This window comes from Melozone crissalis, unplaced genomic scaffold (genome assembly GCF_028551555.1).
Source record: "Melozone crissalis strain CALT ecotype California unplaced genomic scaffold, PUWL_Pcris_2 ptg000111l_1, whole genome shotgun sequence".
NCBI lineage: Eukaryota > Metazoa > Chordata > Aves > Passeriformes > Passerellidae > Melozone > Melozone crissalis.
In genome coordinates this window covers 6,860,551-6,870,814 of record NW_026535888.1, presented here as the reverse complement: position 1 = coordinate 6,870,814, position 10,264 = coordinate 6,860,551, and positions in this window count along the sequence as shown.

The window sequence follows — 10,264 nt, the reverse complement described above, 5'->3', positions numbered from 1 at the left end:
GCTTGTGCTGCTTGCAAAGGAAAAGCTGATATTTCTGCTTCAATTTCCTCTCAAAACCTGCCTCTCTGCCTTATCAGCAGTGATAAGGATCTGTGGCCTGTTCACCAGTGACTCTGCACAGCTCAGGCCCTGCAGATGTCACGGATGGTGCTGCTGATGTCCCTGGAATTCCACACCTGCTCCCATTTTGGGATAATTTCCTGCTCTTTTCAAACATCACAGTGGGAAAAAAGTGGGGTTTTCTCAGTCTTAAATAAAGTCTCCATTCCAGCCTCATGCAGAGCTCAGATCACAGCCCAGAGGGGGCTGCTCTACTCTGAACCAGCACAAACCAGGCTTCAATGGAATATTTATCAGCAAACTTCAATGGAATATTTGCAGATGATGAATAAGAAATGTGCTGCTGCCCCTGCTCTTTTCACTCAATGTGCGTTTCTGTAATGGGGATGAAGAGGATAATGTTGGTTGTATATTTTCCAGCTGATTTTCCCATTAAGGGGAGATAATTCTGTTTTTCTGTGCTCCATCTCCTTGTTCTGGGCACCAAGACGCTCCACAACAAACCTGGAGTCTGGAGGGGTGCCCCAGATGACATCTCCGTGGTTCCAGCACTTTTAAACATGCTCGGAAATCCCCCCAAAAGCTCAAACCACTCCAATCCTCCTAGCAGAAAATCAATTTTCTGCCCCCACATCTGCCAATTGTTTAACTGTAACCAAAGAGAAAGAGAGCTACTTGAAATTCCACCAGGAAACTTTGCAGGAGAGCCCAGATTATTGCAGCAAGGCCCAGACTGATCTCCTGCTTTATTCTGTGGAGACATTAAATGTGGTCTTTGAATTATCAATCAGATTGGTTACTGAACACTCTACACATCTCTTGGTCACAGCCACGGGACCAGGCTGGGTGCTGGAGCTGTTTTCATTTCCCTCCTTGGTTGCTCCATGACAGGCCTGGAGGAGGCCTCGGGATGGGCCTTCCCTTTGGAAAAGCACTAAATATTCCTTATCAGAGCCTGGGATGCTGTGGGACACAACATTCCACACTTGTGCTCTTGCTCACACCCAGGAGACCAGGCTGGATGCTGGAGCTGTTCTCACTTTCCTCCTTGGCTGCTGCAAGCCAAGCCTGGAGGAGGCCTCAGGATGGGCTGCCAGGGTGAAGATTCCCTTTGGAATTCCCACATGCTAAACATCCTTTATCAGAGCTTGGGGTGTTGTGGGACACCTTTGGGATAGAACATTCCACACTTCTGCTCTTGGTCACAGCCACAGGACCAGGCTGGGTGCTGGAGCCATTCTCATTTCCCTCCTCAGCTGCTGCAAGCCGGGCCTGGAGGAGGCCTCAGGGTGGGCCTTCGCTTTGGAAAAGCACATCCTGCCCTAAATATTCTTTATCAGAGCCTGGGGCAGCTCTGGGACAGAACATTTCACACTTCTGCTCTTGGTCACAGCCATGGGACCAGGCTGGGTGCTGGAGCTCTTCATATTTCTTACCATGGCTGCTCCAAGCCAGGCCTGGAGGAGGCCTGGGGATGGGGCTTCCCTTTGGAAAAGCATATCCTCCCCTAAATATTCCTTATTAGAGCCTGGAATGCTGTGGGACAGCTCTGGGACATCTGACCAGGCTCCTCCCACCAAAACCCCATTAACTGCGGCTGCCCAAATGAGAAATGTTGGCAATTCTCTTGGTTTCCAAACCAGAGGAGGGCTCCTCAATGTGGTCCTGCTAAATCCTGTTAAAACCCCTCCTCTGCCTCTTTCAGTGGTTCAGATGCTCTCTCTAATTAAATTCCTGCTACTGATGGGGAATGTTCCTGGCTGTTGAGTGGCTGCAGCAGGGTAAATCAGTCCCTGGGCCTCTTGCTTTAATTGGCTTTGATAATAGAGCTGCAGTAGCTGAGATATGGTCAGGACGTGTCTGGCAGAGCTGGGGTTGGTTTCAGTGTGGGTTCACACCTGGTCTAACTGAGCCTGGCTCTAACCAAGCCAGCCCATCTCCTGCCTAGGGTCTGCTTTTGCTCCAAGGCTCAGCATTCCAGCCTTCCAGTTTCCCCAGCCCTGATAAAATGTGTGGATTTATTGTGAGTTCTCAGCCAGGCTGAGCTGCAGACAGGACGTGGGGTTGGGTTTCTGAAATGCCACAGGGCTCAGCCAACACAAACTGAGCCTGGCCTGGCCCAGGCTGCTCCTGAGCCCCACCAAGACTGAGTTGGAGACTCAGAAAAGACCCTTTTAAATGCCCCTGTTATTCTGGTTTGGCTTCTCCAAACTGATTTATGGATGTGTCCCCAGCCCAGACCCAGGTCACACAAAGATCCCAGCGCGGTTCCAAGCTGGATTTTGGTCAGGGCAGAGGAGAAATGAGCAGCAGTTCTTTGGTGGAGGGGAAGACTGAGCTGATGATTGAGCTGAGGATCTCAGCACAGATAAATATGAGGGTCTTGACTGAGGGTGTTGAACCAACAACATCATCTGGAGCTTGAGATGTTCCTGGACTCTAGGGATGACCATTAAATTCCCTGGCTGCCTGTGGCTTTTCCACCCAGCAAAAGCTCCAGTGAAAAAGGGGATTTTGTAGAACATTCCTGCCAATGGAAGTATTTTACAGTGATTTTGGATGGTCTTGGAGCAACCTGGGAGGGTGGAAGGTGACACTACCGGTGGCAGGAGGTGGCTTTAAAATCTCTTCCAGCACTAACTACCCCAGAATTCTGGGATCCTCTGATTCCTGGGGCTTTTGTGTGCCTTGCCTTGATCAATCAGGTGTTTAGGATCATTCGCCTTGGAGAAAAGGAGCTGCCTACACAGTGACCACATTTGCAACTGGTGAATCTTATCCTGCTGTTCTTTCATAGGATCATCAAATCATGGAATATCCTCAGCTGGAGGGACCCACAAAGATCATGGATCCAACCCTGTCCCTGCCCATACCCCCAACAACCCCACCCTGGCCATCCCTGCAGCGCTGCTCAGATTTCTCCCCCATCCTTCATCTCCCCCATCCCTCACTCTCACACAATCATGGAATGTGCTGAGCTGGAAGGGACCCACAGGGATGATCAATCCCAAAGCCAAACCCTGCCCAGAGCCCCCAGCAAGCCCAGCCTGGGCATCCCTGGAGCTCTGGCAGCCTCGGGGCCGTGCCCATTGCCTGGGCAGCCTGGGCAGTGCCAGCACCCTCTGGGGGAAGAGCCTTGCCCTGATCTCCAGCCTGAGCTGCCCTGGCCCAGCCCCAGCCGTGCCCTGGCTGCTGTCCCTGTCCCAGAGCAGAGATGGGAGCTGCCCCTCGGGAGGAGCTGCAGATCCCTGAGCTCTTTGCTCCAGCTGGACACTCCAAGAGCCCTCAGCTGCTCTTCCAAACCCTTCCCCATCCCCATGTCCCTCCTTGGCTGCTCTCTAACACCTTTAGACCTTTTTTCAATTGTGCCACCCAAAATTGCACAAAGTTCTGGTGCCGTCCCAGCCGTTTTTAGCACAGAAACAACCTCAGGGCCTCTTGGCACAGGCCAGAAATGAGGAATTGTACAGGTGGAGAAATGCAGGCAGGGATGGAGGAGCAGAGCCCTGCAGGTGGCCAGCAGGAGAGGCAGGAACCGTGCCCAGGAGGCAGCTCAGTCCCAGGGGAAGCTGTGGGCACGGGGAACAAACAAAAAGTGATCCCCGTGAAATAAGTGTGACCCATAAAACACACAAACAAGGCCCAGCCATAAACAGCATTTGCTATTTCCAGCAGCAGCCCCAGGGATATTTGCCAGCTCTTTGCAGCTGGAAGGATAAACAGAAATTCCTTTGATCCTGACTTGGTGCAGGGGTTATTTTCAAAGCCACTGCTGCCTCCCCAGCCTTTCCTTTGCATCATTTGTTGGATGCTTTGCTCTGCTCCCACTGCTGTAATTCCACATTTCCAGGGTAGGAAATGGGGATGCAGGAGGTTGGGAAGGGTCCCTCCATCCCTCAAACCAAAATAGAAACATTATGGGGGTAAAACATAAGAATTGGAGCTTTTGTCATCATTTCTCTGCAGGGTGAAAAGTGGAGCTGGGAATCCAGCTTGGAACACTCACCTGGGACATCAAAGGAAACCAGAAATAGGCAGAAATTACAGAGTATTTGTAAAACCTTGGAGCTTTCTGGAGGCTGGAGGGCAGCAGAGCTGTGTTTACTACAAGTCCTAGGTTTGTTTAGAATGAAATAAAAACCAACAGCAAACAACTCGGAGTTTGGCTGCTGCTCCCGTCCCAGCCTTTTCATTCTGCCTCTTTTGGGAGACTCAGGTGGCCTCCAGATCCTTTAGGAGAAGAATTTCTGGTCCAGGGTTACAAAAAATAAAGAAAAACCCAGTATTTACTTATGACATTGTTAAGGTTGGAAAAAACCTTTAAGATCCTCATGTCCAGCCATGGTCACCACTAAACCACATCTTAAAATGCCAATCCACAGATTTTTTGAGCAATTCCAGGGATTTGATTCCACCACTGCCCTGGGCAGCCTGTGCAATTCCGGATCATGATGAAAATTTCATCCTTTCCATGAAGAAATTTTTCTCAATATCCATTCAAAACCTCTCCTTGCACAACCTGAGGTGATTTCCTTATCCTGCCTTCTGCTGGAGCTTCACTGGAAGTTTGGGAATATCTTGAGATCCCTAAATTCCCTTTTTCCTCCCCCAGAAAACCTTCCCATTTTTCTGGGTTATTTCCATAGCAGTGCCTCAGGGACTGCTGCTGCATTTTGATTTTAACTGTTGGGCTTGCTGCAGGGTGAAATTTACAGCGAGATATTAAATGCAATCAGGAGTGTCTACTGGAAATAGGGAAATTCAAAGCTAAAATGCAGTTTTGAAATAAAACTCGAGCAGAACAAATAGCATGAGTACAATGCTGCTGCTAAACAAGACTTTCCAGTCCCATGGAAAATCCAGTGTTGTTTTTCCTGGTTTTTCCCAGCTGATCAGCATTCCTGGGAAGGGCTGTGATGGAGGAAGATCTGCATTTACATCATTTATTCCATCAGTTATTTATGTAATGACAAATGAGGAGTTGCCACCTCCCCCAGCTTTAATTTTGCTTTTATGTTTTCATTTTAGTGCTTTCAGGACTTATCCTTAAGCTGGGCTTTGCTTTCCCTGCCCTAAGACTGGCAGATTTGGCACTTTAAAGGGGAAGGGGTCCAGCAGAATGGAATTCTGCCATGGGGAATTGGCAAATCAGGGATGTGCAAACCAGGAAATTTGTCTGGAAAACAACAGAGGAGCCAAAGAACAACAAGAACCGCGAGGAAACCATGAGGAATTTGGGGAATCTTGCAGAGCTTTGGAAGTGAGGGGAACCCAAAGCTCTGTCCTGCCTGGGTGCAGATGATGATTCCCAGTTGTCTGTGCTGGGGAGGACAAACTGCAGCTCCTAAGCTCACACTGGAATATTGGAATCACAGAATTCCTCAGGCTGGAAAGGACCGCTGGGATCACCAAGTCCTTCTGTCCCCCAGCACCATCACAGCCACCACTGACTGTGTCCCCAAGGGCCACATCCACACCCTCTTAGGACATTCCTGGGATGGGGACTCCAGCACTTCTTGATTCCACCCGAGCCAATGCTTCACAACACTTCCCTGAGAAAATGTTCCCAAATACTCAAACCCTGCCCTGGCCCAGCCTGAGGCCGCTCCCTCTGCTCCTGTCCCTGTTCCCTGGAGCACAGCCCGACCCCCCCGGCTGTGCCCTCCTGGCAGGAGCTGTGCAGAGCCACAAGGGCCCCTGAGCCTCCTTTGCTCCAGGCTGAGCCCCTTCTCAGCTCCCTCAGCCCCTCCTGGGGCTCCAGCCTTTCTCCAGCTCCATTCCCTGCCCTGAGCCCACTCCAGCCCCCCAGGTCCTTCTTTTCCAAACCTGCCCCCAAAATTTGAGGTGTGACCTCACCAATGCTCAGCATGGGGGACTCTGAACATTTTGCCTCCAGCAGGAGCAAGGTGGCACCAAAATTTTCTGGTTCTCCATCAGTGGAAGGAAAGGGAGGATTTGGTGTTTCAGAGTGTCGGCACACCAGTTGTGGGTTTCTCTGGGTCTGGATTGAAGGCACTTGAGACAGTAGTTCATGTTGGAACTCAGGTGTTTATTATTTCTGATCACTAAAACAGTCTCACTACTGTGAGTTCAGCAGCTTTTCATTAGAAGGCACAAAATGGCCAACAATCTCTGGTTACAAGGTCTTTTAAGACTAAATTATCCACTTAAGAACTGACGCCTGGATTATTTTCCTTTTAATCCAATAACTGATCCCAAAGAGACCCCAATGGGGACTTTTCTGCACAATTACAAAATGCCACCCAAACCCATGAAGAAGGAGGAAGAAGTGTTGGAATTCATTGCATCCCTCCGGGTGTCCAGAGTTGCCAGGACCCTGCCGTGGGGCACAGAGATTCTGGCACACAGCCCAGAACACCTGGGGATTTGATTTTGACCCCTGGAGCAAGTTACCAGCTTTGTATGAGGACATGAAAGTCACACAGGTTTGAATAGTGTAATAACAAAATGATCACAGGGTGAAAATGTAGATTTTAGGATTTTTGGTATGGAGGTTATGGGGACAAGATGGAGGAAGTTGGGCGTGTCCAACCTTTCTCCTTCTTCTTCTTCTTGTTCTCCTTTTTCTGCAGTGATGTTGGCACTTTGGGATTGGTTTAGAGTAAAAGTGCGCTGTCTAACACAGGTGATAGGTATTGGGAATTAAGTGTAAATATGTTATACATAGTTTGTAGTATAAAAGGACAACACAGAGAGTGCGTGTGGCTGCCCTGCTAAGCAGACCTCGGCTGGGCAGAAAGAAAATTTTATAGATAAGAATTAATAAACAACTTCAAGACCGAAAACTGAAGAGCTCTGACTCGTTCTTCGGACACGCAGGCCGAAACAGAGACATCCTGCACATCTTGGGGCAGCAATTAACAACAGCAACCCAAGAAAGAAGCATGAAGAAGAAACCCAGGACAGCACCCTGTGCCCTCCATCTTGCCTCCATCCACAACACACTAAAAATCCCAAAAGCTCAATTTCTCACCAGGTGATACACCTACACTCCTCTCTATAATATATTTCACACTCTAGTGGATTCCAGTCTATCTTGAAGTCCAGGAAACTTTCTCCATGAATGAGGGTCAAAGTCAGAGCTCCCCTGGGGGTCAGGGCACCTCAGAGCAGACAGAGGAATATTCCTGGTGCCCTGGGTTTCCACATTAGAGCATCACTTTTGGAGTCAGGATCCATGGGTTTGAGGGTGCTGGAGGAGAGGCAAAGCCTCCCCCTGCCAGGACACATGAAGGCCACAACAGCAGCAGGGCCACGCTGGGGCCAGCACGGGCCGTTCACAGTTTGTGCGTTTACCTTGCAGGAGGCTAAGGAAGATCTCAAAATGCATATTTTCCTCCTGAAATATTGACTCCAGTGTTCTCCTTCTCAGGGGCCTGGGGAGAAATGATGTTTCATATTTTAAAAATAAACACTGCTTTTCCAGAGGCGTCAATGCAGCCCCAGAGCTCCCAGCACACCTTTGCCTCTCGCCCTCTTTTCAAAGCTTTAATGCTGCTTGTGTGCCACAAGCTCTGCTGGTGAAAATATCCACCTGAAATGTATTTATCTTTGCTAATTAACAGCAGAATGACACAGAGCAACTTTATATTTTCCCTGCAAGAACAGCCATAGAGGCTTCATTTACAGAGGGCTCTGAATGATCCCCATTCATGGGGAGCAAGTGCTGTCTGCACCAAGAGATCCTTGTGTGCAGGGCAGGAAAACAGGAGAAACCCCAGCCCAGACGGTCCAGGGCAAAATCTCCCAAATTTCAGGCTTTTATTTCACTCTGGGTCCTGACAGTCATAAATGGATGGGGGCAGTTTTATGTATTTGGGGAGCAAACTCTGTGTGTGTGAACATGGAAGGGGATTGTTGTGTTTGCACTGCCCTAAATCCCTGATTTTATAAATATATCCATGAAAGCATCCACAGAGGAAAGGAAGGGGGTGGAAGGGACCTGAAATCCCACCCCGTGCCACCCCTGCCATGACAGGGACACCTCTCACTGTGCCAGGTGCTGTCAGCCCCAGTGTCCAGCCTGGCCTTGGGCACTGCCAGGGCTCCAGGGGCAGCCACAGCTGCTCTGGCAATTCCAGCCCAGCCCCTCCCCACCCTCTCAGGGAACAATTCCATCACAATATTCCATCCAATCCCACTCTTTTCAGTTTGAGGCCATTCCCTGGCTCCTGTCCCTCTATCCCTTGTCCAAATTCTTTCTCCATCTTTCCTGTAGCTCCTTCAGACACCAGAACATCTCAATCAGGTCACCCCAAACCTTCTGCTCTCCAGGCTGAGCAATCCCAATCCTGCCACCCTTTCCTCATGGCACAGCTGCTCCATCCTCACCTGCAGCATTTCCTCCTCCTGGCTGAAAATCTGTCAGCTCCAGAGCTGGCTGAAAGCCTGGGACTGATGTTGTGGGAGACAGTGGGACAATTCCATGCTGATTTTGCATGAGAACATTGCCAGATTCTGATATTTTAATTAAAATGTTTAATGTTAAAGAATTAAGAGGGGCCTGGGAGCTTCAGTGAGGACAGGTCCTTCTTTCCCCTCATCAAAGAGCCTTTCTCCCAGGGAGCTCCCAGGCTGTGGAAGAGCTTTTGGAAGAAAGACTGGATAAGGGAAGAGAAAGTGTGCTTTGAGTTAAAGGTACTTTGCATGGCCCTGCATTCACACAATGCAGATTAAATGGATGAGGGATCCAAGGATGTGCTGCTGGGAAAGGTGAGCAGAACCCAATCCATGCGAGGAGCAGGGCTTTAATCAAGTGACAGCAGTGTAAAACAGTCGTTAGAAAACCAGAAAAAGATGCACTGCTTTGTGACAAATCCATCATTAAATCTCTCTTCCCCCGCTCCCAAATCTCCCTGCTGCTCCTCCACAAAGGAAATTTCGCCTCATTTGCAGCACCCTCAGCCTTGGAGGCTGATGGAGACTGCTGGGTTTCTGTCAGGAGCTGCATCTCCCTCGTGTGTGCGGAGCTGAATGCTGCACTGCCAGCTCAGTCAAAGCCCACAGCTGTCTGTCTGTCTGTCTGTCTGTCTGTCTCTCTGTCTGTCCCCAGCCTCTCCTGTTTATCTGCTTTGGGCTCTGGAGCCCGCTCTGCTCACAGGGGCTCAGCCGCACAGAGCAGCTCCTGTTCCCTGCAGGGAAATTCTTCTGCATCGCGGATTGTGACCGTGCTCCCAAACCCTCCTCTGCCTTCCTGAGCCTCTCCTCTGCTGCTCCGAGGGCAGCAAAGCCCCTGGTCCCGCAGGATGCTGTCCTGGGCTGGGCACAGCGGGGACTGAAAGGAGACCGTGTGACACTGGCACTGTCCCCTCGCTGGGCTCTGCCAGGGGAAGGACACCCACCTGGCACCCCCAGCCCTCCTGCGCCTCTCTCTGCTGCTGCTCTGAGCGAAGCCCCCGCTCCCACAGGATGCTGTCCCGGGCTTGGCACAGGTGGGACTGAGAGGGAGCCGTGTGACACTGGCACTGTCCCCTCCCTGGGCTCTGCAGGAGGGAGGACACCAGCCTGGCACCCCGAGCCCTCTGCTTTGCTGTGCCCCTCTCTGCTGCTGTTCTGAGTCTTCCCCAAGGCGGGGATCCCAAAGGGATCTCCAGCCCTGCCCTTGGCACAGGCGGGACTGAGAGGAGACCGTGTGACACTGGCACTGTCCCCTCCCTGGGCTCTGCAGGAGGGACGACAAGAACCTTGTACCCTGAGCCCTTCTGCTTTCCTGCGCCTCTCTCCGCTGCTGTTCTGAGCCAAGCCCCTGGTCCCACAGGATGCTGTCCCGGGTTTGGCACAGGCAGGACTGAGAGGGACCGTGTGACGCTGCCGCTGTCCCCTCGCTGTCCCCCCGGCCCTGTTCGCCAGCCCTGCGGGCGGACAGCCCCTCCCAGGGCTGCTCTCAGTGCTGCCACTGTTCCAGCCCCGCATTCCGCACCTTCCCCCGCTTCCCAGAGCTCCCGGTGCCCTCGGCAGCAATGGGGCCATTGTGGGGGGCTGGGGGCCCCGGGGGCAGGGCAGGGCTGGGCATCGCCCCCTCCCCATCCTGCAGCAGCATCTCCTCCTGCTCCTTCTCCCTGCCCCTCTCCCCTCGCTGCCCCCCCGGCCCCGCCGTGTCAGGGGCTGGCTCGGAGCCTCCGCAGAAGGGCAGGTTAATACTCGGGGCCAGCGCTCTGCCCCGCACTCGCAGCCCGGCTCAGCC